General features: G+C 38.2%; 1 long non-coding RNA gene across 3 annotated transcripts in view; it reads left to right on the forward strand.

The window, feature by feature from the left end:
- Positions 1 to 23,921, forward strand: part of LOC142843552 (uncharacterized) — a 144,749-nt gene that overhangs the window by 95,189 nt on the left and 25,639 nt on the right. For all 3 annotated transcript variants that reach the window (XR_012909650.1, XR_012909651.1, XR_012909652.1), the window contains exon 3: positions 4,787 to 4,882. This is a non-coding gene — a long non-coding RNA (uncharacterized LOC142843552). The remainder of the gene's footprint in view (positions 1 to 4,786; positions 4,883 to 23,921) is intronic.

Consider the following 23,921-nt stretch of genomic DNA (forward strand, 5'->3'; position numbering starts at 1 on the left):
TGTTGCTAAACAAGCTATGAATGAGAGCCTGTGAAGCCTTAGTGACATCAAAGGCTAAATTCATATAAAATGAATTCATATAGTAGCCTTTATGACTAACACCCTGTGTGTCTTCTCAGGAAAATAATAACATGCGTTAACATGCTAGCTCTTCATGCAGCTCAGTGTTCTCTCTCACGTCTTCGTTCTTAATTACATGTTAAAATTAGACCAACTACACTTTGGGCTGTGGTGTAGCCAGAGTATATTTAATTAGTGGGATTCTCCCCCCACACACACAGTAGCTTTAAGCGCTGTAGGAAATTTACATCTGAATTGTCTGCATTTCCTACTCTGTGAAAGGAAAGAAAGATACTTAATGTCCCAGCTGGTCTCATGTCAACTTGACACAAGAGAGAGTCACCAGAGAGGACAGAAACAAGTACCTCCATAAGATCCAGCTAAAAGGCTTATTCTTCATTAATGATCAATATGGGAGGACCCAGCCCATTGTGGGTGATATTATCTCCGGCTGAAGGTCCTGGATTCTGTAAGAAAGCAGTCTGAGCAAGCCAGGATAAGCAAGCGAGTAAGCAGCCCCCGCCCTTCGTGACCTCTGCAGCAGCTTCTACCCTCAGATTTCTGTGTGGTTCTGACATCACTGTTCTTGATGGTGAACTGTTATATGGAACTGTGAGTGGGATAAATCCTTTCCTCCCCAAGTTGCTTTTGGTCATGGTGTTTTGTCCCAGCAATAGTATCCCTCACTAAGAAACCTACCCTCTTTGGTTAGGTAATATATACACATCAATTAAGACAGTACTCAATTCCTGGTCCAACAATCAATTAGCTATTAATACCTATCAAGTGGCTACTAATAGAAGGGTAGCCATGTCTCTTGTGGTCACTTTACCAGAGGGAACATCATTGCAATAATACTTGAGGAAAATCAACAGTGTACCTTAACAGTGAATACTTTTAAAGTCCTCAGCCTGGCAGGTCTACTTTGCAAAGGCATGTTTTAGAAGACCCTGTTCTGAGAGCAGTTCACAGCTGCTATTAAAAATGCATTCTCAACAGTACAAATTTAGCCACAAGTGTTGCTATTGTTTTGTGCTTGTCGTCATATGCTAACATTCCCCAGCTGTCCATTCCACGGGGACAAAGGGACCTGTCCAATACTGTAATTGTGCTGCCAGGAATATGAGCTAAAGGACAGAAGAGACGTTCTTGTGATTCCTTCAGTCTGCTCAGATCGAACTCAAATCCACGCCCCTAACAATTGATAGAAGAAATTTGCATTGCCATTGCTGCTTTTTCTCCAGTGTCTGCTTAGTAGAGTTAGTTGATGGAAATCACTGACCTGCTATAAAAGCTAAAAACAAACAAAAACTGGAGTCAAGTTCTCTCTTGCTAGTAAACAGTTTCCTTACCCTTGGTAAGAAAATAGCAACATCAAAAGCATTCCGGTCTGCCTTTCTTTTCTTTTTCTTTGTCTTTTTTTTTCCCCCTTTTGAGACAGAGTGTCTCTATGCTAACTAAACTGGTCTGGAACTTCTTTGGATTCTCCTGCCTCTGCCTCTGAGTGAAGCCATAACACCAGGTCCCCAGAAGAGATAAAACAACCAACTACACCTGGGCTTTCCTATCTACCTTTATCTGCTTTGTTCCCTCATTCTGTTTTCAGTGCACAGCAGTCGACTGCCATGACTATGTTGCTAGGCCCCGGGACCTCATGGTTGAGCCCAGCATTTCTCTTCTGACTATGACCTGTTGAAACCTAATTCTGTGCATTTGTCACGGCTGAACTGCGCACTGCAAGCACACTGAAGCATTTTGGTTCCCTGTGCTCCTTTGTGCTCTCCAGAGGCTGCCGGAAAGAGTCCTCCTACCCAACTCTCCTGAATCATAGCCTCTCCTTTATCCTGCCTTGGCTGTATTCTTTCCTTCAAGCTGTGAATTTCCTGTTTCTTTCAGCCCCACTGTGCTTCTCCGTTGAATACCTGCGTAACCATTATCAACAATAACCATTTCACAAACTCAACCTTATACACTCTCAAAATTCCCTCCACCAAATAAACTAGTTCATGACTTTTAAGTTTAACCCTAAACAAGTTCTTAAAACAAAGGCAAAAGGCAGACACACAAATGGCCTCTAGCCAAGTGGCTGATGATACTGATTCTGAAATCTCTTGATGTAGGCCTTCACCGTCTACACTGGTGTAAGAACTGCTGTCACCCAGGCAGCTACAATGATGGACTGTAAAGCTCTGGTTGCCTTATTTTCCTTTTCTTGCCCAACATTCGAAAGTCTTCTAACATTCTTCCAAAAAGCATGGCTAGGTTTTTCATAGCAACAGCCTACTCTCTGGTACCAACTTCTGTATTGGTTACATTTCTGCTTCACTATATCCAAGGCAACTTGTAGAGGAGTTTATTTTGTTATTTAAGAGTTCTATCATACAACAAAAGTATATGCTCAACTATGTTCATAGCAGCATTGTTTGTAATAGCCAGAACCTGGAAACAACCTGGATGCCCTTCAACGGAAGAATGGATGAAGAAAGTTTGGAATATATACATATTAGAGTATTACTCAGCAGTAAAAAACAAGGACTTCTTGAATTTTGCATACAAATGGATGGAAATAGAAAACACTATCCTGAGTGGGGTAAGCCAGACCCAAAAAGAGGAACATGGGATGTACTCACTCATATTTGGTTTCTAGCCATAAATAAAGGACAATGGGCTTATAATTCATGTTCCAAGAGAAGCTAAATAAGAAGGTGAATCCAAAGACAAACACATAGGCATCCTCCTGAATATTAACCTTCATCAGGCGATAAAAGGAGACAAAGACAGAGACCCACATTGGAGCACCGGACAGAAATCTCAAGGTCTAAATCAGGAGCAGAAGAAGAGGGAGCACGAGCAAGGAACTCAGGACCGCGAGGGGTGCACCCACACACTGAGACAATGGGGATGTTCTATCGGGAACTCACCAAGGCCAGCTGGCCTGGGTCTGAAAAAGCATGGGATAAAACCGAACTTGCTGAACATAGCAGACAATGAGGACTACTGAGAACTCAAGAACAAGGACAATGGGTTTTTGATCCTACTGCACATACTGGCTTTGGGGGAGCCTAGGCAGTTTGGATGCTCACCTTACTAGACCTGGATAGAGGTGGGCGGTTTTTGGGCTTCCCACAGGTTAGGAAACCCTGATTGCTCTTTGAGCAGATGAGGGAGGGGGACTTGATCGGGGGAGGGGGAGGGAAATGGGAGGCGGTGGCGGGGAGGAGGCAGAAATCCTTAATAAATAAATAAATTTTTTAAAAAAAGAGTTCTTAAGGGTCGAGAGTTCATCTTGGCAGGAGAGCATGGTAGCAAATGGTAGCCAGGGTGACAGGGGTAAGAAGCTGGAAGCCCATGTCTTCACATGTAAGCGTGAAACAGAGAGAAGGAAAAGGAATTGAGCAAAGACTATCAACACTCAAAGCATTTCACAAGTGGCATTCTCTCTCTAATAATGCCATAACCTCAAAAGTGCTCCTAACTGGGGGATAAGTGCTGAGATGTTCAAGACTATGGGAGACATGTCTCATTCAAACCACCACAGTCTCTATTGAGAAAACACCAGATGTCAACCTTTTCCCTCTATATATGTATATATATATATATATATGTAGATACATATCCTACATACATATACATATGCACACACATGAACGTATACACAGAAAAATTTCATCTTCTCATCGAAATATATCATGAAGAAATTGAAAGGTAAAACCACACAGCTGCCAAATTTCAAACCTGGCACAAACAACTGACGTGCCTATTTAGCAAATCAAAGTGGGTCTGGTCTCCAGGTTCTCCCAGCATCCCTCAGTCCCTACCCGTTACAGGGTATGGCTATCATGCCCTGCCCTCTACCCTGAACTTTCCAGCCCAGTGGCTGGGCCGCCATTTCCCCAGAGGCTCTTCCCTATATGATCCAGACATTTTGGTTACCTACCTGTTTTGTACCTTTGGCCTTCTAGCTGCCCCTTTCCCTTCGCCTCCCTCGCTCCCTACATGGCCCAACTCAGTCTTGTCATGTCTACTTTGGGGTCTTCCAGATGTCCCTGCCTGTGGCTGTGTGCTCCCAACTGTCTATAATAAACCTTCTCTTCTAACATACCTGGGAGCAGTCATATCATTTCCTTATTTATTTACTTGTTTGTTTGTTTTTATTTATTCAATAATCACTTCTAAAATCTAGCACAATTATATTACACATATGTGCTCTAATTAAGATACTGCCTTAATATGGCCCCTTGATTTTGAACCCTGAAAGAACAAGAACAAACTAAAAGAAAGCATTGGCATTGTAAAAACAGGGAAACTGATATTTAAAAATTGGCAGAAGAAATGGAGATCTGAATACTTGTTAATATCATCTAACATGAAAAATGAAGAAAGGCTCAACAGTTGATAATTTCCAATAATATTTAAAATTAAAAAGTTGCCAGTAGAAATGAAAGTATAATATAATTGAAATTGATAGAAAATAATGTAAAAAGAAGTAACACAAGCTGCCTTAGTTAGGGTTTCTATTGCTGTGAAGAGACACTGTGACCATGGCAACTCTTATAAAGGAAAACATTTAATTGGGGCTGGCTTACGGTTTCAGAGGCTTAGTGCATTGCCTACTAGAAAATGATGTTTTGTAATGTTAGGAAAACACCACTGAAAATGTCAAAGTATTGCTAACTTCTTGATTTGCATCAGTGTGTTACACTAAAACAAACCACTGTTATTTCAGGGGATGAAGTCTGGAGAGCCCTCAGCCAAAAATGGTCAAATAGGACTAAAGAACAGCTGCCTACACATCAAGTCCAAAGTCTTCACAATCTCTCAAGTGAGTTTGGGGTTTTACAATTACAGTGGGGGTTAAGAAATCCTAAAAATACTCGTATGGCAGGATCTGTGTAATTTCTACTCACAGAAGCTCTTTGGGAATTCTTCTCTATGATTAGGTCTACACCCATAATTATGTCATCGTGTCCACAAAAGTGTCATTCTTTTGCTCGGTTCTTGTAACTTGTTTATAAGCCTGGAAAAGCAATAGCCAATGATGTCCAAAGCCATCTGCCACTTAGACACCAGAACATGTTGTAGTGTTCCCACTAGAGCAGAGATATTGGTTAAACTATGCTTTAAATTAGGTGCATAAAGAGTAAATGATGTGACTGAGGAATGCATTTTATAGCAAATAGCGTAATGTTCCAGAAAGCAGTCATCAGGTTATCTTGGCCAGTGTACTTGCAGCACATCAGGAATGATTCTCAGAAAAACATTGAATGGAAGCTCTGAATAGTGGTTTGGCTATTATTTGGCTATTCCAAAGTCTGGAAAACAATAAGGCACATGCCAAATTATGGAGTATCATATGCCAAAACAACTCCTTGACATAAGATAGTGGAAAGTCAGTTAAAAATTCTCGTTTATTTTATAAATTATAAATTAGTTATATCATATTCCATCCCAAATAAAATCAAAATGTCTTGAGTTCCTTTAATTCTTTCTTCACATTGGTGGTTCAGATGTTTGTAATAGAGAGTATACTCCTCTATTATATGGGGGGAGTTACAGCCATGTACCTATACTCTACTTGGTGGTTCATTTAAAAAACTTAAATTTGGGATTCTCTAAGAATCTTGACTAAATACAGCAAACTAGTTAAAAGTAGGGTTTTGAAGCCAAACCAACTTGAGATCGCATTCTTGAGAATATTTTTCTCAGCATTCTCAAGATTAAAGTTAGCTTTCTGCTTTCTTGTCTGTAAACCAGAGGTAAAATTCAACTCAGAGAACTGTATAACTAAATAAGATAATGTATATAAATCATTTAATTATTAATTTATAAGGAGATTTAATTTTTAAAAAAATGGCCTTGTGTCCCTTCCAAAGACATTGTAATTTCCTTGGTAAAGGTATGTTTTGGGCTTTGATATTTTTTTTTGAAAATCCTTAAATAACATTGGCATGCAGACACATTTAGGAATCACTCATACAGTGAGCTCATGACTATGTGTAACTATGCCTACATACAGCTACTGATAGTATTATAGTTTAATAGTTTTATAAACATTTAACTCCATATTTGTAACATCCTAAGAGTTAGCCAACATATTTATTACTACTAATTTTCTAATTATAGACAGGAGTCTGGAGACTATTAGTAACAAAGTCAGAAACAGCCAGTAAGACTCAAGATATAAACCCATTTTGTCTGAATCCAAATCCATAGCTTTCAGTTATAAGATTCTCTGGTTCCAAAATAACTTCCTATATATAAATTCTACAAATTCAGTTGATATATAATATACTGAGAATTTCAATTTTATACAAAACAGAATGAAAAACATCTTCAAAGGCATGTGAGCTCCTAATAGTACATATCTGATGTGTTACAGATGTGTTTGGTCACATCTCAGAATGGCTTGGAACACTTGGTCAGAATGAAAGGACATTGTCTTAGTAACTTGTCTTCTTGCTTTCGTACACACTGACAAAAGCAACTTAAAGGAGAAAGGATTGCTTTGGCTCACAGTTTAAAGGTAGAGTCCATCATGGTGGAAAAGTCACAGTGGCCGGTCACATTCCATCAACAACCAAGAAGCAGAGAGTGTGTGCTCAGGTGTTTTTTCTTTTATGCGGCTAGTACACACGCACGTGGAGAGGTGCTGGCCCCTCTTCACAGTGGATCTTTCTACCCTAATTAACCTAATCAAGATATCCTTCATAAGCATACTCAGAGAACAATGTAATCTTAATTATCTCCCACAAGTGTGCCTGGAGATTTGTCCCCTAGTGATTTTGGATCCTGGCAAATGGACAATCAACGGTAACCACCACAAACAGTAAAGACTAATGACGATTGTCTTAAGGAACTATGTTTGATTAAGAATATTTCTCATCTCTTACATGTAATCATGTCAGATAATGGTGCTCAATTCTGCAGAGTTTTAATGGAATTTTACATGAAAATTCACTCATTTTCATTCCATGTACAATAAGAACTCAAGAAAAGGATAATTTTTGGAAATTATGCTTAGCATATGTTTTAACCTAATCTCTACCCAAGATCTGAACTAACATAGTTTTAGCCACAATAATTGACCCAATAATCATTAATGTCCAAGACACAAGTAGAAATAAAAAACACTACAATATATCTACTGAGAGCACACGCCATACAAAACCACTTTTAACTGATGTTTTTACCTTTATCTTCTCAGAGTAAACTAGAATAATGGAGAGAGTTTTTATATTTTCTTTTGTATCATTAGATGTATAATAACTAAATGAAAAGGGAGAAAATCAAATACTATTTGTTTTCAAGACTTATTATAATACTACATTAATTATGACTACATCCTTGCCACAAAGCCAAATATCTAAATGAAATAGACAGAGAAACTAAAATAGATCCATGTTGAACACAGGGAATTAATTTTTGAAAAAGTTAAGGCGACTCAGTGGAAAAATAATTTTGTAAGTAAATGCTGCTTAACTTGAAATATCCTTGGATGAAAAAATACACACCTAATTTGTATTCTTCACCACAGGTTTAACTTAAATTTGATCACAGATAGAGTATAAAAATCTAGAAGTAAAGAACTTTTAGTAAACAATATAAAGGAAAAGAGATGTTGGCTTTATGTTAGACAAATATTAAAGGTATATCCCTTAACAATTAAAATATGTGGAAATTTTACTTGTAAAATGACACTGACAAGAGAATAAAATGACACTCTAAAGGAAGATGAAATTTTTGGAAATCTTAATTCTTATATAGGGCTAATATAAAAATATATAAAGAATTGTCAAACTGATTAAAACTCATTAAAAGAAAGTATTTAAATATGTAAGTTATCAATGAGATATATTAGTAATAAAAAGCATAAAAACAATGATTAACAATATCAATCCTTCAGTAAATACAAATTAGAACTACAATAAGATATCACTACATTGTAGACTGGCTAAAATAATAGATTGTACAAAGTGTTGTCAAGAATGTAGAACAACCTGAATTCTCACTTATCACTGATGGAAGTTTAAGTTCCAAGTTATTGCAAAGTTTTATACAACGTTTTCAAAAGTTAACAATACACCTACTACGTGGTCCGGTCATTACACATTTAGGTATTTGAATAAAAAAATCAAAGTTTTAGTATAAACAAAGATTTAAAGACAAATGTGCCTAACAGGTTTATTTGCAATAACCCTAAACTGTAAATAACCCAAATGCCTCATGAACTCATGAGTGGATTAACAAATACTGGTACATTAAAGTTTCAGAATAAAAGTAATGAGATATTAATACATACAGCAAAATGGATAAAACCTATGAATTGTTAAGTTGTGTAAAAGAAGCCAAACAATTATAATAGTAAATGTTGTATGCTTTCATTTACATGTAATTCTAGAGAGCGAATATGTAGTTATGAAATCAGTGGCTGCCTAGACAGGGACAGGAAAGAGGAAGCTATGAATACAGGAGCTATGAGTTGTTGCTGGCATCAACTTGCATCACAGGAGATTGCAGTGGACAGCATTACAACAGAGACCCAAAACTCTCCATGGTATCATGAATAGTTGTCAGCCTTAAAAGGACATCTATACAACCCCTCCAAGGCTCCAAGAACATCATCTGAGGGGGTGTGGGAAGAGTCAGGGAAGAGTCAAAAGATGAGGAGAGTATGTGGAAGGCTGTCTCTTGGGCAAAACCTGGTCATTGCACTCTTCAGCTCTCAGGGGCTAGGATTACCCATCATGGAGGGAAGGGAGAGACATATTCTTCAGTGGTGTAGTCACTAGCAAGCTGTTTGTGTTCCTGTAAATAACCTCTCATTCACATAACTGTACACAATTAAACTAGTTAAACTCACTGGGACACCAAAAAGAAGGGAAAGTAGTTGGGGAGAAAAGATGGAATTTGAAGGATTTGAAGGGACAGGAGGAAATAAAGATGAATATGATCAAAATATATTATATACATACATGAAAATATAATGAACCCATTATTATGTATAACTAATATGTTCTAATAATATATGATAATAGAGACCTTAAAAATGAACAGTGGAAATGAGGAACCTTTGAAAGCACTGGAGGGACTAGAGTTATAGGTCAGAGGTCAACAGCACTGTGTGCTCTTCTCAAGGACTGGGGTTCAATTCCCACACCCATATCATGCCTCACAACCATCTCCCTCTTAAGTCCTGGGGAGTCAGAGGCCCACTTCTGGCTTCTGCATGTACTCATGGTACATAGATATGGATATACACATATGCAGGTAAAGCATCCATACACATAAAAATAAAAAATTAGAAGTAAAATTTAAAAAGAGAAATAAGCAATGGATGTGGTTATTATATAGCTTGTGGTGATGGTTTCAGACAATGAAGATATCAAAGTTGCATGCTTTTACATTTTTATAGTGGTAAAAAAGACATCATAAGGTTCATAATCTTAACACTTTTTAAGCATGTAATAAATTATTAGTGATTATGATACACTTTGTTGCGGAGTTTGCTTTAAATCAATTGTATCTCTAAAACTTGTCAAAATAGCAATTATAAAAATTGTTATCTCCTTGCATAAACACTTCACTAGCTATGAAAAGTATTACATTTTGTATTTTATATTCCTTTCCTCTGCTTATATGATATGGCAATTGAAAGGTGTGTGTGTGTGTGTGTGTGTGTGTGTGTGTGTGTGTGTGTGTGTGCAGGCATGCATGTGCATGTGTGGCTATACACATGTGCATGCATATGTATTCCATATGTATGCAGGTGCCAGTAAAGGCTAGAAATCAGCTTTGGATGTCATGAAGCCAGAGGTATGGAACCTGGTGGGCTGAGTGTGGTGCTGGGACCTGAACATGAGTCTTCTAGACAAGTAGCAAGTTCTGCTACATTCTGAGTTCTCTCCAACATTCTGTAATCATTTTAAGTAGAATTAGATGTGTCAATTCTCAACAGTAAATGATTACTTTTCCAAGTGATTGTTTTATTATTTACATAATTACAAATATTTTTCATGGGCCATGTCGTTGAGGCTGTTCTTGCCCTGCTCAGTGGCTCTATGACTTACAGACTGAAGGATTGACTTGACGTCAACAGGGTGTTACTGTGATTTTGTGGTTCCTAGAAATGTTGGTCTTTGTGCTTCTTTTCCCAAATATTATTTAAAATTATATCTTATGACTACTTTGGTATAAAGACAAATCTCTTCCAGGCTTCATTGGGATAGACAACTGTCCTCCTTTATGTAAGTATTTTAAAATAAAATGGTTTTCATCCTCATGAGTACACTTAAGAAAAAAGATCAATAATTGATAAACTTTCTTCAACATTTTGAAAATTTACCATCTTTCCAAACCCACCCTTCATCTTAAAACAAGCAACTATGAGTTCTCACCCATCATGAAGTATAGTTGGAATTTTCTTTGTGCCACCAATCAGATCCCAAATAAATACACAGAGCCTTATTATTAATTATGAATGTATGGCCATGGCTTATGCTTGCTTCACTAACTCTTTTAATGTAATTTAATCTATTTTTAATCATCTAAATTTTGCTTTGGGCTTTTTACCGTTCTTTCGTTCTGTATGTCTTGCTTTCCTGCTTCTTCTAGTTGGCTGGCCCCTGGTGGCTCCGCTGTCTCTTTTCTTTGTTCTAGAGCCTAAATTTACTTTTCTTTCCCTGATAAAATAGCTTGACAAAAGCTCTTAAGGGAGAAAGACTCATCTGAAAGTCAGAAAGAGTGCAGTCTGTTAAGACAAAGGAAGTCTGGTGGCGGAGTTTGAGGAGCTGGTCCTGTTCCCTGCAATCAGAAAACAGAATTGCTAGTGATTAGCTTGCTTTCTCATTTCTATAGTCTAGACCGCAGCCCACAGCACAGCACCACTCCCAGTTAAGATTGTTCTTCCCGCCTCATTAACAAGGTAAACTAGATAATCCCTCACAGGTTTGAGCTAATCTAATCTAAACCATTCCTCATGCACGTGCCTGGAGGGTCAACTTCTAGGTGATTCCAGATCCTCTCACCTTTAAAACATTAGCCATCACACTGTCACACTGTATAGCCAGTTATTATGTTATATAGTAGCTCACTTTTCATGGGGGTGAGCATTTTTTTTTTTTTGTGGTTTTTCGAGACAGGGTTTCTCTGTGGTTTTGGAGCCTGTCCTAAAAGGAAAAAAGTGTAAGGCAGTCACTCAGTTACCACATTTAAGGTAGCAGTGATAACAGCTGGCCCATGTGCTAACGATGCAAGAAACTGATCACCAGTGAGATAAAGAACTCAGAAATCACATTATGCCATTAGCCATATTGAGGTTGACACACTGTTTTCCCACAAGATGCTACTATCGGACATGGACACAACATTAAAACATTTGCCTGAGATCATTTCGCACTCTATATAAAGTTATTTCAGTACCAAGTATAATGAATATTACACATGTAAAGTTCGTCTCATTGTGTTTTGTTTCTTGCTAAACTGTGACATCTTCTGTGTTTTGGGAGACATCATTGGAATTAAACATGATGGCATATGCTTGTATTTTCTACTCAGGTGACTGAGGCAGGAGGATTGCTGCAGCCCAGCCTTGATACCATGGTGCAAGTCCAGTTCAGAAATAAGATTATTTGAAAGTTAATAAGTTATTGTTCTGTCTTTAGAATACTACATATTATATACCTGGGCTTTCTAACTTAACTATATTATGATGATGATAATGAGCTGGTAAAAATGCAATGAATTTTAAATTACATAAAAACTATTCAAACAAAATCTCAAAAGCTTTTAAAACTTTAGAAGAATATAGGTTGTTACAAATGTTTTGGGGGTAAATGTGTTTTCAAAGTGATGTGGTAGAAACAATTTTTTTAAAAAAATAAGTTTACTTCATGCGATTTGCCAACACAATTTTGTAACTTAGTTGTTTCCTTGCCTCTGATGGTTTCACATTACCCAACCTGTGTGATACCACCTCTGAACTGTTCCCAGAATCTCTCCAGTAAGTAGTGTGCCTTCTCATGCTCTGGTGGAAACCAATGGTTACTTTTGATTTTCTGAAATATACAGTCTAATCTTTACTGCATGCTGAAAGCCTCTAAAATCTATACCCAACCTACCTCACCTGTCTTCACCCCATCATTCTAAAATACCCATCAGTGCTCCCCACCAGCCCTCCTTCTCTGTCCTTTTAGAAGATACCAGAGTTTTTCTAGGAGTCTTTCTGTCTAGAAGAGCCATCATTGTCTCTGCCTGGATGGTTATCCCATTTCCTCCCTGAAGCTGTCCTCAATGTCCTCAACAGTTCATCAGTCTCTCTTTGTATTCTCGTGGGATTTGATGTGGAATAGGAACTGCTATTTATTGAGCTCTTGCTGGGTACCAGGCACTGTGCCTAACTAAGCACTCTACAGACACGACCTCATTTAATCTACCCAGCAGCCCTGTGAGGTCATTGTGGCACTTTTTATGGTGCCTTCTCATTCATTGTTTTCATGTCTCTTTTCATTGCAAGAGACTAGTCTTGTTCATCTTAGCACAGCTGTCTAATACTATCAAATAGGATTTAACGGAGTGTGGTCAGTGCTTCCCGAGTGAGTGAAGGGTGGAATGGGGTGAGATACATAAGCCTAACAAGGAACTTTGAGAAAGCAACTTGTTAGCAGTGATTGGTTTTTAGCACGCATCTGCAGCAGGAACACTGCCGGTGTGTAACATGCTAATTCCAGCTTCTCTCTTCTTGCCATCAGTATTCCGTCTGGCATCGCCATGGCTCTCTAGATGCTTTCTCTCTGTGTGTCCATGTTGTCCCCAGGAAAGATGATCCTTTCAGATTTTCTGCTCTTCTTCTTTTTTTAAACAGCGTACTTCTGGGAGAGCATTCATCTTTCTAAAATTCTAGTCTGTTCATATATTTATCCTGTTCAAAAACTGTGATTTTTCTAGAAAGAATCTCTCTTACCGACAGAATTTCAAAAGTCTCCAAAGTCTTTCCTCAAATCAACCTTCTAATTTACAGCCTGATCAGTCTAATGCGGTTGCCTTTCTCCGCTGTGTGTCTTTGCTCCCTCAATGCCTCCATCCTTCTGTTGCCTTCTTCTTTTCACTTTTATTTTATTTTTTTATTTATTTATTATGTATACATTATTCTGTCTATGTATGCCTGCAGGCCAGAAGAGGGCACCAGACCCCATTACAGATGGTTGTGAGCCACCATGTGGTTGCTGGGAATTGAACTCAGGACCTTTGGAAGAGCAGGTAATGCTCTTAACCGCTGAGCCATCTCTCCAGCCCCTTCTTTTCACTTTTATGAAATTCATCCTCTTCCTCGCCGATTGCCGAGAATGCACCAGTCAAAAATGCTCCTTTCTCTCTGCATACTTCTACTGACGTAAACTGCAGGAGAAACTATTCGAACTTGAAACTTAACTCCCGTATTCAGCAGAATTCATTTTTGAGGTCTTTTCCCAACTTGCCACCTCCTAAGTGATCCTACTGTTATTTCTCCTTCTCCATAAAGGAACAAGTCACCTGCCATTGTCCTTCTGCCCTGTTGGACTCTTTCAGTGTGCACAGTTAGGTTAGCAGTGAGCTGCTGACCATGCCAAGACTATAGATTGTCTTCAGCCACTGTGTACTTGTAATATGAAAGTTTCTTAATCTGGATGTGGCTCATCAATGGATGTTTGGAATCAGGTAACTGTTGTCTATAAGTAGCCCTCATGGACTTGTGAGGCTGTCCCCATGGAGCTAGCTCTTTGTCTTTGTTTATATTAAAAAGAAGCAGGGAAATAGTGGAGTACAGGTGAAATTCAAGTCAGCAGTGGTCTTACCCAGTGCTGGACCTGCATGCTATAATAATGGCCTGCCAGGTATCCGTGCTAACGTGGCATGGGCGTGATGGGGTAACCAACCTCTTTCAGATTGGATCTAAGGTCTCTTACACAGAAAGAAATTCATTCCTGGTATTGGCTGGTGAGGCCAGAGACCCTGCTATTGTTATATTCCTAAATGGCATGCTGCCAAATTGTCTTCTAAATATTTGTGTTTTCACCTGTAAGCCTAGATTATTCTCAACCTTGATGAGAAAAACTTTGTTTGCAGTGGGTAGCAGTTGATTCAGAGATCCATAAATGGTCAATATGTGAAGAACAAATGATTCTGAGTTCTCAATCTTAAATTAGACAGCCATATCAATTTTTCATTCAAGGACCTGAAACATTTTGAAGAAGAAATGGAAAGAGTTGAGGAATTGGAAGATGGAGTGAGTGCTAGGAAATGCTGCCTTCTGGAATAACAAGGCTATTGCATTCGTGAACACATAGTATCTATGGCTTTCTGTGCAAGATTGACACAAGATAAAGCCAGCCAAATTTTCAGCATGCATAGGGAGGAACTCACAGGTTCCAACTGAAGAGCTGTTAACTTCCAACTGTTGTAGGGGTGTACAATCACTCTTTCAGGTGTGGCCATTAGTATCTTTCCCATGCTCTAGTGGGTGGTTCCACACCCGTTACATACAGACAAACAAATTGGACTTAGTGGGGCTCTTTTCTAAAAAAAATAAGGGGACATAAATTTGGGATGGTGGACATACTAAAGTATTATTTATGTGAGTGGAGCTGAAGGAAGAATTGGGGTGAATATGATCATTTTTCATAATGTGCATGTATGAAATTCTCAAATAATAAACAGCAAAAATAAATAACTTACATGTGATTGGTATCATTTCTTCATTAATCAATTGTCAGAAATTCATCAACAACAACAAAAGAAGGAAAGATAAAAAAAAGAACAAGCTCTCCAGCTTGGTGCAGTTGGAGAAGCAGGGTACAAAAGTACAACATAAATATGAGTAGCCTTCTAGCAAGGCAATGAGAGCAAGGCTGCACAAAGAGAGAACCAAGAATAGACCTAAAATCTGGAGGGAGGTTGGTGGTTTGTGTTTGTATGTCTGTCTGTGTATGTCTCTGTGTGTGTGTGTGTGTGTGTGTGTGTGAGAGAGAGAGAGAGAGAGAGAGAGAGAGAGAGAGAGAGAGAGAGAGAGAGAGAGAGGGAGGGAGGGAAGGAAGGAGGGAGGGAGGAAGAGAAAGAGAACCTCTTGCTTTCCATTAGCTTGGCTGATACCCGATGCAGGTAGAATCACTTTTCCCTGTAATTTTCCTCAAAAACATCAAGTATTCTTTCAATAAATCTCCTCAGATTAAGATAAAAATGTTTTCAGTCATCTAATACCTCAAAGCCAAGAGTATAACAGAAACTTCAAATAATTGGCTCCTGGTAGATATAAGTTTAGCAATCATTTATAGCACAACTTGATAAGCTTTCCCTCACACTAGCGGTCACTGAAGTGCTTCTCAATCTGCTTCTGCATGCAAGCAATTCAAGTGGTGTTGAAGCGGAGGGCTTAGTCTCAGGTATAACTCTTCCCTGATAATTCTAAAATGGGACCAGACTATACTATAGTTAGGCAAGATATATAAAGTACAAATATCAAGGGAGAGAGCATGCTGTCACTTTTCTTCACTAATTCATTCTGGCCTGCAGGCATAGACACGGAGTATTGTATACATAATAAATAAATAAATAAACAAACAAATAAATAAAAATTATGAGATTGCACAAGCTGTTTAAGGGGACACGGGAGCAGCCTGGGACAGTCTGTGAAGGAAGGGAGGCTACAACTGAGTTTAGTACACATTTTGATAAAACAGCAACATCCAGTGCTGTAGTAACTGCATAAGAGATTAGCTAATCTATGCGGAAGAAGTAGGTGATTACAGTCCATTTCATTCAATAAAACATGAAACTTATATTAGAAGTGCATTTTGTTAAAGAGTTTCCAGAATTCAGTCCCAGAGGCTATCTAGACAAGTAGAACATCCTAGCGAGACGAGCCGAAGAGTTAGACAAACTTAATCAGGCAAGTCTTTTAAACCCAATTTCTAGTTGTTAATTTTTTTCATTGATAGTTTAACCACTAATAACGGCATTATTAGGAGGCAGAATAAACCTCTAGGAGTTATGAGCTATAACTTCCCCATATGTTTCTCTGACATCAAATATGATTGCATCCTGCTTCTGTTTGTATCATCCATCTTCTTCATGTATTCAGTCAGGCACTAGGGCAAGCTCAGTGCTTGTCTCCTACCTTTCATTTATTATAAGCTCTTTGAGATGGTAGACATGCTATTCATTCTCTCATGTTAACCCTTCTTCCGTTTAAGCCATTTAGTTTTTCTTTAGGCTCAGTCGGGCATAAGTTTGACTGCAAATAAGGGTAAACCTTACAAAAATGGCTTAAACTGTGCATTTTTCTCACATAATAAAAGGTCAAATTTTAGGCAGTCCAAGTTTGGGGCAGCTTTTCAAGAAAGCCAGTGAGGACACATATGCTGTTTCCATCATTCTGCTTCTGTCGTCTTAGTATTTACTTTGTCATTCCATTGTACGAAACGGTTGTTGCACCTCTCTAATCCAGAAGGAAATAGATTCTACAGACCCAAAAGACTGTTCTGTCCCTGTGTGTCATTATTAAATGCTGCCCTGAAATCAGGGGTGGTGATACATCTGTGCCCTTCACTTGACAATCTGAAGCAGGGAGATTGCAAGTTCAAGGCCTTTGTAAACTACAGGACAAAAACCTGTTTCAAGAGAAAGAAAGAAAAGAAAAGAGGGAGGGAAGATAGGGTGAGTCCCAAAGGAAAACAGAATGACAAGTAATGTTGTAGACCCTCTACCAGAGAGCCAGTAGCAGTTCATTGATTAGAAATGGACACGTATTTGCCTGAGGAGCAATACTTGGAAATAGCTCATGAGAGAAGAACTGGAAAAGAAATTTGTGTCTGCCAGACATATTGTACCACAACGTTTGAAACTAATTAGAATTGAAAGGAACATTAAAAATTATTTGGCACCCTATACTGATATCTGACAGATGAGAAAACCATGGTCCAGCAGTGTCTGAGATACTCAGCCAGATAATGGCAGAACAGAGTCTAGACTAAGATCCAGCTATTTCAATTTTTGGGCTCTTGCATATTTCATATATCCATGCATGCATCATTTGAAAAGCCTGCTTGAACAACTACACCCCCTTTCCAAAGACAGAATTTTGAATGCTGTCTTTGGAAAGGGGATGTTTCAACTGTCTCTAAAATAACATTCAGAGCAGCCAATAGGCAAAGAGACCAAGAAATAGGGCAGATGACAAAATAATCCCTTCAAAATTTCCATGGGCCATGACCTTCAGCAATTGTTCTCCTACTCTGTGTGACACAGAGATGGTGTGGTTTGCTGCTTATATTTTATCCTAACTCAGAGTGAATCCAGCAGGCAGTGAAAACCCTGATGGGCTCCAGTGCAATCCCAGTTGCTCTTCTGCCTGGAGCTAGAGCTCTGTGATGGATGCTTGGATAGCACAGGCAGATCCTGAGTATAGGAGAGGTCTCTGTCTCGCCACGTGTCTCTCTCTCTTCCTGTCTTAACTCTGTTTGTCTCTGTCTCTCCCTCTCTCATTTCCTTTTTTGACTTAGCATGTACTGCCATAAATTTTCCCAGGAAGTTTAAAAACTATTACTTATTTTCCAGCATTCCCCATACAGTGTTTATTTTTTATTGTTTTTATCGAACTATATATTTTTCTCTATGCTCTACTCCCTTCCTCTCCCCTCCTTTTCTGCCCTCTGCCATGGTCCCTATGCTCTTAATTTACTCAGGAGATCTTGTCTTTTTCTACTTCTCATGTAGATTAGATCCATGTATGTCTCTCTTAGAGTCCTCGTTGCTGTCTAGGTTCTCTGGGATTGTGATTTGTAGGCTGCTTTTTTTTTTTTTTGCTTTATGTCTAAAAACCACTTATGAGTGAGGACATATGATATTTGTTTCCTCACTCAATGTGATGTTTGCTAGATCTACCCATTTTCCCTCAAATTTCAAGATGTCATTACTTTTTCTGCTTGGTAGTACTTCATTGTGTAAATGTACCACATTTTCCTTATACATTATTTAGTCGAGGGCCATTTAGGTTGTTTCCAGGTTCTGGCTCTGACAAACAATGCTGTTATGAGCATAGTTCAGCACATGTCCTTGTGGTATGATTGAGCATCTTTTGGGTATATACCCAATAGTAGTATTGCTGGGTCTTGTGGAAGGTTGTTTTCTAATATTCTGAGGAAAAGCCATACTAAAATCCAAAGGGATTTTGCACTCCCACCAGCAATGGAGAAGAGTTCCCTTTACCCCACATCCTCTCCATCTTAAGTTATCATCAGTATTTTTGATCTTCGCCATTCTTTCAGGTGTAAGATGGAATCTCGGAATTGTTTTGATTTGTATTTCTCTGATGACTAAGGATGTTGAACATTTCCTTAAGTGTCTTTCAGCCATTTTAGATTCCTTTGTTGAGAGTTCTCTGTTTAGGTCTGTACTCCATTTTTTTTATTGGGTTATTTGTTCTTTTGATGACCAATTTCTTAACTTCTGTGTATATTTTGGAGATCAGACCTCTGTCTGATGTGGGGTTGGTGAAGATCTTTTCCCATTCTGTAGGCTGTCGTTTGTCTTGTTGACTGTCTCCTGTGCCAATGTGTTCAAGCGTACTTCTCACTTTCTCTTTTATGAGGTTCAGTGTGGTTGGTTTTATGATGAGGTCTTCAATCCATTTGGACTTGAGTTTTGTGCATGGCAATAGATATGGATGTATTTTCATTTTTCTACATGTTGATATCCAGTTATGTCAGCACTATTTGTTGATTATGCTTTCTTTGTTCCATTTTATACTTTTTGCTTCTGTGTCAGAAATTAGGTGTTTGTAGGTATACGAATTGATATCTGGGTCTTCAATTCAGTTCCATTGGTCCACCTGTCTGTTAAAAACAATTACTTTTTGTTGCTGTCAAATTACTTTAATCCTAACTACTAGCATAAATAGATAATATAAGCACATATTAACTAAAGAGTTATCATCCCGTACTTTTTCAGGTTTCCAATAACCAATTTTACCTACTTGGACATGACAGCCACATTTATGGCGGGTGTACATTTTCATTTATCTGTAAGATTTTGAGTATTCTTCACATAACAACCCTCAGTTAAGAACTACAGAAGTTTTCATTCCTATTTCCTGAGGAATCACAGCGTGATTTGTTAAGAAACTCAGTGCTAGATGGGATCAATAGGAACTGTTTATAAATGTATTGTGGGAGATCTGATGACGCTTGTGTTATAAGTGTGCTTTTATCAAAGCAGTAGAATAAAGTCTAGTGGGGTTCATCCAGCTCCCACCTAACGTGCCTCAGACCAAGACTAACATCTCACAAATCATCCTCTCATGTTCTCAAGGGTTCTCATCAACACTGGGGATGTAAACAAGAAGATCCAACTGCCAGAAAATAGTGAAAATTAAATGAGGTTAACTAACATACTTTTCTATTGGTGATAAATGCTGAATAAATGGTAGCTACTGTTACATTTCGAACAATTCAGTAGTGAGACAAGTCATAGGTAAATATGGCTGAAACAAAAGTGTCATGTTCAGGTAGAAATAATTTGTACTGTTAGTGTATTTATATACATTTAGGCTTGGATTTTAGGAACTTTCACTTTCTCATAAATATAATATTTCTTATTTTCAACATCTATGTTTTTATATGTTCTTATGTTCAACATCTATATTTTTTATAGTGCTCATAAGTTTGTTATGGTGTAAAACTCTATTAGACCAGATTTAGAATTTAGAATTTATTCATCAGTAATCTTGCTGCCATCAAAACACTGTTCTAGAAAAGGGATTCTATTAAAAAAATTATATTTCCTAAGCTGTCACTTAAGTATGGAGAGTGGTAGTAAATAGATAATTTCATCATAAATTTTATAACAATCCTACAGAGTTTTCCAAAGTCAGTTTTAATCTGTTTGGGGTGTATAGTTTATCGGTTATATTTCAGCTTCCATGGCAACAAATGCAAGCATAGCATACACATTCTGCAGCTGGGTAGACAGGCAGTCTCCTCTGAGCCTCCAACTTGCAAATAAGGCAGAGAGTGAGTAAGAGAAAAGTGTTCTTATCCAGAAGACAAAGCACGTTTCACTTTTAGGACAGCAGCCTCAGGTGAAAGCCAAAAAACAGCTTCCAAACAAATGCTTTGTCCAGGTTTCTCATGGAAAAACTTAGGCTTCCTGACTGAAGACATTCAGACACTTCAACTTCTGCATTTAGAATCTGGGGCTTGGGTTAAATAAAACTTAGTGGAAAATGTACACAAAGTATTGGTCCTCATCCATCACTGAATATCTCCTGTCTTCTGAAGGGGAAATTATAAACCATGAAGGTTCGTATGCTCTGAAACTAAATATAGACAAAGACAAGAAATAAAGTTATAGAAGTTACTGTAAAAAAGAAGGATCAAAGAAAATTCTGTGTCAAAACTGACAAAGCTCCATGATTTCCTGAAAACAAGAATGGGCAATCCGTTGAGTCATTTCTTAGAGACATCATGAAATACCTAGAAATATTTGGTTCAGTTGATGAAAAGATACTTCAATCTTTTGTTATGGAAAATTCACCTATGTAAAAGGAGAAAAACACAACATGACTTTTTGTACCCATTGAACAGATTCATCAAATTTTTGACACACTTTGTCTGCATATCCCACACAATATTTGTCAAGTTACATTAAAGTAAATCATAATTAAACTACCAAATGCACAGCATATCTCTAGTAGATAGACAGAATATTTTAAATATGACAACTATATTCTCATATTAAAAAATTAACATTTCTTAGTATTATAAATGTTCTGTTTCATTCATCATTATAAAAGAAATAGATGTTAACAATTATATATCTTATACATGTCTTATAAATGATTGCTTTCCTACGATTGCATAGTTCTAGGTTCAATGAAAGACCCTATCTCAGAAATCAAGATAGGAAAGTGACTGAGGATATACAATCACAATTTAAACCCCCTCCACACACACACACTCCTACACAAATGTGCACACTCAATACACGTAGAAAGGAGTGGTTCTCAATCTTCCTCATGCTATGGTGACTCCAACCATAAAATTATTTCATTGCTACTTTATAACTGTAATTTGCTACTGCAATGAACTATAATGTAAATATCTGTGTTTTCCAATGGCCTTAAGCAAGACCTGTGAAAGGCTCATTTGATCCCCAAGAGGGTTCTCAACCCTTGGTGTAAATTAAGAAGACTGTTCACTCATATCAGATTAGCACACACGATGACCTGTTTTCCCAGGGTTCACAATCTTCCCATACTCTTAGCTCTAATGGGTGTAGAACATTAGAGCACATTAGACAGTGACTAAAGAATACAGCGGAAGACAAATTCATCTTCTTTCATTATTATCATCCTGGCTTACAGCCCATAATAATGTGTTAATGAGTCAGGATACTACTGCAAGGGATTTTTAATTAGTTATTTGAGAATCTTGTACTGTTTAGATCGTATTTACCCCCATCCTAACTCATCTCATTCACCCACTTCTCCCTACTCACCCAACTTTGTGCTCTGCACTTTAGTTCTCAAGTATGAAGTCCAGATTGCACTGCCCATATATGCACAGATGTGTGGCTTTTCACTGGACTCTAGTCAACCTGCCCTTAACAGAAACTGATTCTTCCTCTACCAGTAACTATCAAATGCTGATAACTCCTCTATGGGAATAACTTGCCCACCCCTCCTCTAAGAATAGTAAACCTCTCTCTCTCTCAATGAAACAGGAAATACTGGGATCATTCTGTAAAATAGCATTCTAGTTTGCATACCAGATAGGGGAAAGAATGACTTTGTCTTCCACCTTCAACAGTCCATTGTATTTCTTGGCTGCCATTATTGATATATTTCCCCAAGAGCAAAATATTAATTAGCGTTGGTAGTTAGATGAAGTAGAAATTGGCGCATGTGCCACATTCTTGGTGTGAACAGAGTGCCTGGCTAATGATGATGGGGCAGAGAGAGCCAAATGCATCCTAAATACTTGTGTAAGGGATTTCTTCATGGTGCCATTTACTCTTCAAAAGAAATTTTGGAAGTATGTTTTAGCTGTTCAGTCCTAAATGAATGACCTATATTTTAAGGCATTAAATAAACCTTGTTTAGTAGTCACCATTTCTCTTGTGTACCTTGAGATTATTAACATTTTCTCCCACAACTTGATTGTGAGACCCTATTGCTGCAAACACCACATGCTTGGTCAAAGGACATGGAACACTTCCTCCCTGCTGACTAGCTCCACAATACCAGAAAATGCTTTACAGGCTTTGGGGAGAGGCAGTAATCAATAGTCTTTCCTTACTATAAACCCTCTAAGCTACAATATTGACTGGCTGAGCCAGAGATGTCCATTGGTACAATGTGGAGTAACTGACTACTTTCTGATAGGATTTAAGGCCTACTCCAGATGCTTGGTGCAGTAAATCTGACCAAGAACTCATGGCTGAGAATCTCATGGGCTACTATTATTTCACCAAAAGTACATGGTATCAAACTGTTCTCTAAATATGTGTCTCTTTGTGTATAGATTAGACCATTCTTTCAACTCACCTAAGAGTTTCTTTGTGTGATCAAAAGTGCTCAGTCTTAACTCACAAGTGGTCAAAGTAGGGAGAACAACTGACTGTGGACTCAGCTACAAATGGGTCAGCTATGTCATGTTCTTCTCTCCAGGGCTCAGGGAACGTTGCAGACATGGGGTGAAAAGATTCTAACATACAGAGGTTGGGGAAGAGCATAGCAAAACAATGTCTTCTGAACATGACATGACCACTGAACTAATGAACACAAAGAGCTGTGGTTGTCTGTACAAGAGCAAGCTGGTCAACCTTCCAGCACAGAGATGGGAGAGGCTTATGAGCCCACACCCGTAGCTGAGGAGCTATGGACAGTTGACGGCAGCTAGTAGTGGGAGAGTCTATTTTCTTTCGGGGTGTGGTTCCTGTAAGCCAATCCTGCGTCTGTGGATGGCCCCACACCCATGTGTATGTGAGCAGTAACTACTGGACTCTGCTTTAGGAAAAGAAGGATGAGAAGGAGGAAGGCGGGGGAAGACAGGATTTTGGGAGTGAAGCAAGGATGGGAGATGAAGGGGGTAGTTAAGGGATAAAGATGATCAAAATACATTGTGTATATTCATGAAATTCTCGAAGAGTTACTGAAGAATATATATTTAAAGGACCATTAGTTTCTTATATTTATTCGTAAATAACTCCCTCTGTGATATAATTTCATTGGGAGAGTACATAATCACTTTTCATTAGAGCTTTGCAATAGGTTGGAATTAGAACTGTTGAAAAGCCACTACCCTTCCTTCAGTGTTTCCGATGAGGAAAACAAATAAGTATTAGAAATGTCACTTTGGTGAGGTTATTAACAACCTTAAATTGTAGGGAGGTGCCTCTGAAGGGAGAAAGGGGATGATAAACATGTCTACATGAAATGGCTCCATAGTGAAAGCAAATAGCATAACCAAAAAACATCCCACCCAAGAGGAAGTGGTTGGAACAGTTTTAAAAATATTCCAGAGAAATAAGATTGTTGCAAAGAAAAGTCAAAGGGAAAAAATATCAACCCACTGTGACACATCAGTTGACTTTTCACTGATGAGGAACAATGCCACAATGTGGCCAGTTTATACAAGTGTAATTAAAACATACTAATTAGTATCTTTATGCTTCATAGCTAAAACATCCTGTGAACTCTTGAAAACATCGTTAAAGACACCCAACTTCCAAGAAAGTATTTATGATTTGTCTTGGAACAGTTTTTTTGCCCCATTGCAGTATCAACCAAAAACCAGACCCAGAAACAGATATAATCGGAAGAAGTGGAGATT

This window comes from Microtus pennsylvanicus, chromosome 2, assembly GCF_037038515.1.
Source record: "Microtus pennsylvanicus isolate mMicPen1 chromosome 2, mMicPen1.hap1, whole genome shotgun sequence".
Taxonomy (NCBI): domain Eukaryota; kingdom Metazoa; phylum Chordata; class Mammalia; order Rodentia; family Cricetidae; genus Microtus; species Microtus pennsylvanicus.